Source organism: Dermochelys coriacea, chromosome 6, assembly GCF_009764565.3.
Source record: "Dermochelys coriacea isolate rDerCor1 chromosome 6, rDerCor1.pri.v4, whole genome shotgun sequence".
Lineage (NCBI taxonomy): Eukaryota > Metazoa > Chordata > Testudines > Dermochelyidae > Dermochelys > Dermochelys coriacea.
The window spans coordinates 70,830,168-70,834,809 of NC_050073.1; positions in this window are offsets into that span (position 1 = coordinate 70,830,168).

Consider the following 4,642-nt stretch of genomic DNA (forward strand, 5'->3'; position numbering starts at 1 on the left):
TCTGCCTCCCTCCTCCCTTTTGTAGCATACTGGGGAATTCACCAATTCCACACAGCTGAATACACTCTGCTGTTCTGCACATTTCTGCAACAAGGGTAGGCAACTGTGGTCTCCCCTATAGAAAGAAGTTAACCCTCTCCCTGACGACCCCAGGAGAGGACCCACATAAGCTGTAATGGGATTAAAAAAACTTTTTGAAAAAATATTTATATATTGATCATGCAGATTTAAAATATAGCTAACAATTACCCAATAATGAAAATGACAAACAAACATTTTCTAAATCAACATTCTGCCAATCAGCTGTATTTAATGCAATCTAACCAAGCAATTTTTTTGTTAAATTTGAGGGTGTCTTGATCCAACTCTTCCTCTTCAATATGTAAAATAAAAGGTAGACAAAGGTCTACGTATATATTATCAGAGTAATTCTCCTAAGACTTGGAATTTTCCTCACAACGAAAGCACTTCCCATATTCTCATGGCTATTGTGAAATGAAGAACTTACAAATCTATAGAACCAGATACTACATAAATAAAAACAGTTTTATTGCTCTGTAAAAAAACCCCAAAACTTAGAGCTGTGACTTTCTCTCTGTCCTTAACTGACTCAGTTATGCTGAAATACTCTATAGAACATATAATTTTTTGAAAGTGTAATATATTGGGTCAGGTCAGGCTTTGTAGCCTGGTACTGTAATGACAGTAGACAGTATCACCTGCAATTGGCCAACTCCGGATGCTGAGCAGCTGTTAGGTAACTTGGCATACTCCAAGAAAGTGTCAACACCTTCAGACAGATGAATACCAGAGGAAGATAGGAGAAACCCTCAATGGAGGTGTAACCGTGCTTCAGGGGGGCACAACTGAGAATGCCAAATTCAGGACAAACTGCTGAGAAATAGGGCAGATACACCCAAAGACTGGTGGCTAATCCCCCATAGGATATACCAAACCAGCGACAAAAGTACACGTCTGCTTCACCACACTGGCTAACAAGAAGTCATAAAAGCGTTTCCTTAGGCATTCCAGTCCTTGTATTACCACTGAAAACACTAGACTTAGAGATGAGTGATTCTTTAAAAACAGTTTCTTCAAATAAAGGGTTCTTCTGATCCCAAAGGACCAGCCACACACCCAGGGCAATATATAACTTAGATCTCACCAAAAAATCACGCTGATGCCAATCCTTAAGTATCTGGAATCTAAAGGTTTATAAAAAGAAAGAAAGGTGAGAATTAAAACAGGTTAAACGAATCAAATACATACAATAATTGCAAAGTTCAGGCATGTAGCAGTGATGGAATAAACCGCTGGCTTAAGTCAAGTCTCTGGCTGCTTCCAAATCATTGGAAGGTCCTCAATTCCTTGGTTAGAATGCTTCCATTAATATAAATTCATAATCCAGAGGCTGGAGCAGAAAAGAGGCAAAATGGAGGGGTTTCCAGGGCCTTTTATATCTTCTGCCATGTGGAGGGAAACCCATTGTTTCAAAAAAAAGCCCTTAGCACAGCTAGTGGAAAATTACAGATGACAACATGGGAGTTTGGAGTCACATGGGCAAGTCACCTGTGCATGCCCGATTTCGCTTAGTCATTGAAGGAAGCCATTACCTATACTTCAGATGGAACATCCACTCAGTGTAGATGGGCATCTCCCAGGGTTCATTGTGAGTTAAGTGTCCCTTGATGAGCCACTTAATTTGAATAGTCCCTTCAAGAGGTGCTGGCTAACTACCTTGTGGGCATTACCCCAAGAGCAAACATTTGAAATACAGGTATAGAGCCAATGCTCATAACTTCAAATACAAAAATGATACATGCATACAAATAGCATAATTATATTCAACAAATCATAACCTTTCCATAAATGTTTTGCATGCCACATTTTGTACAAGATTTGTTGCAAATATATAACAGTGGTTGCAACAATGATCTATATGGTCATATTTTAATCAGATAATGTCACAGGAGGCAATACCATAGAAAGGCAAAGAAGTTTAAATCATAATGTAACACACAGCAGCCACAAACCAAAGGGAAGGTATCAGGAAACCATCCTCTGTACCGACTCTCATGAGAACTATTATGGTAGAGCAAAGGCAAAGCAATCTGCACAAGGCACTGGATGGTGAGATACCCCAGCCAGGAGGCATGACAAATTATATTGGAAAGGAGGCACCTGGCATTACAGGCTGTCAATATATACGAAATCCTTTGGGAAGCTCAGTGTCTCATGTTTGCACCAAGGAAAAGAATAACCTGAAACCTTCATAAATGAATAATCAGAGTAGGAACATGGAATGTGAGGAAAATGTATGAAGGGAAGCTTGGCATTGTGGCATTCCACAGAATTGGAAAGATAGATATATGTGGACTATTTAGAAAATATATTTAGAAAAGCTGGACTATTTAGAAAAATTGGACATGCACAAGTCCATAGGTCCAGATCTAATGCATCTGAGGGTGCTAAGGGAATTGGCTGATATGATTGCAGAGCCATTGGCCATTATCTTTTAAAACTTGTGGTGATTGGGGGAGGTCCCAGACGATTGGAAAATGGCAAATATTGTGCCCATCTTTTAAAAAGGGAAGAACCACCACCCAGGGAACTACAGACTGCTCGGCCTCACCTCAGTCCCTGGAAAAATCATGGAGCTGGTCCTCAAGAAATCCATTTTGAAGCACTTGGAGGAGAGGAAGGTGACCAGGAACAGTCAACATGGATTCATCAAGGGCAAGTCATGCCTGACCAACTTCTATGAGGAGATAACTGGCTCTGTGGATATGGGGAAAGAAGTGTATGTGATATATCTAGACTTTAGCAAAGCTTTTGATACGGTCTCCCACAATATTCTTGCCAGCAAGTTAAAGAAGTATGGATTGGATGAATGGACTATAAGGTGGATAGAAAGCTGGCTAGATTTTCAGGCTCAATGGATAGCGATCAACGGCTCAATGTCTAGCTGGCAGCCGGTATCAAGCGAGTGCCCTAGGGGTCAGTCCTGGGGCCGGTTTTGTTCAACATCTTTATTAATGATCTGGACAATGAGATAGATTGCACCGTCAGCAAGTTCGGGATGACACTAAGCTGTGGGGAGAGGTAGATATGATGGAGGGTAGGGATAGGGTCCAGAGTGACCTAGACAAACTGGAGGATTGGGCCAAATGAAATTTGATGAGGTTCAACAAGGACAAGTGCAGATTCCTGCACATAGGACGGAAGAATCCTATGCACCACTACAGGCTGGGGACTGACTAGCTAAGCAGCAGTTCTGCAGAAAAAGACCTGGGGATTACAGTGGATGAGAAGCTGGATATGAGTCAGCAGTGTGCCCTTGTTGCCAAGAAGACTAACGGCATATTAGACTGTATTAGTAGGAGTATTGCCAGCAGATCGAGGGAAGTGATTATTCCCCTCTATTTGGCACTGGTGAGGCCACATCTGGAATATTGAGTCCAGTTTCAGGCCCCTCACTACAGAAAGGATGTGGATAAATTGGAGACAGTCCAGCAGAGGGCAACGAAAATGATTAGGGGGCTAGGGCACATGACTTATGAGGAGAGGCTGAGGGAACTGGGCTTGTTTAGTCTGCAGAAGAGAAGAGTGAGGGGGGGATTTGATGGCAACCTTCAACTACCTGAAGGGGGGGTTCCAAAGAGGATGGAGCTAGGCTGTTCCCAGTGGTGGCAGATGACAAAACAAGGAGCAATGGTCTCAAGTTGCAGTGGGTGAGGTCTAGGTTGGATATTAGGAAACACTATTTCACTAGGAGGGTGTTACACACTGGAATGGGTTACCTAGGGAGGTGGTGGAATCTCCATCCTACAAGGTTTTTAAGGCCCAGCTTGACAAAGCCCTATCTGGGATGATTTAGTTGGTGTTGGGCCTGCTTTGAGCAGGGGGTTGGACTAGATGGCCTCCTGAGGTCCTTTCCAGCCCTAATCTTCTCTGATTCTATGTGCAATCTCAGAGCTGAGTTGGAGGGCTAGGAATCATTTTGGGGTGATGGATGGATGCTCAGTATACTATTCAGGATCTGAGAAAATGGGGTTTCATTTATCTTATCTAAAGAGCCATCACAGTGTATGCTTTGATATAAACCAGTCAGTGATAAAAATCACTACAGTTTGCCTTCAAATAAAGCCAATCAAAGTACAAGTCATATAGGGTTAATGCCCCTACAACAGCATTCAATTCTGAATTTCTTGCTGTTTCCAGATATTTCAGAAAAAAAGAGCCCAAGTCTTTTGAGCGGATAATAAATATTCCATGGCATTTTTGTTTCTCTGCCTTTGCCAAAGTTTCCCCACTGGTATCCAATGTGATGCATACCAACTGACTGCCCCTCTACACATCAGTGGTAGCTGAATTTCAGAAGTGCTGCATATGTGTTTGTGATGTATTTTGGCATCTTTCCAGATGAAAAGCACTCTTTAAATGTAAGGTAGTGTGGAGATAAAGGAAGAAGGAGGTATGCATCAGGATCCTAATTGGGCCCTGGGTGATCGCTACTTCTTACCATCCAACACAGATGTAATGAGGTTGAGTAGTGCCCGTATAAGAAAAATTAAAACTACTAGTTAGTCCTCAAAAAAGGTTTTTAAAATTATTTTTTACTATAAAAACAACACAGACAAAA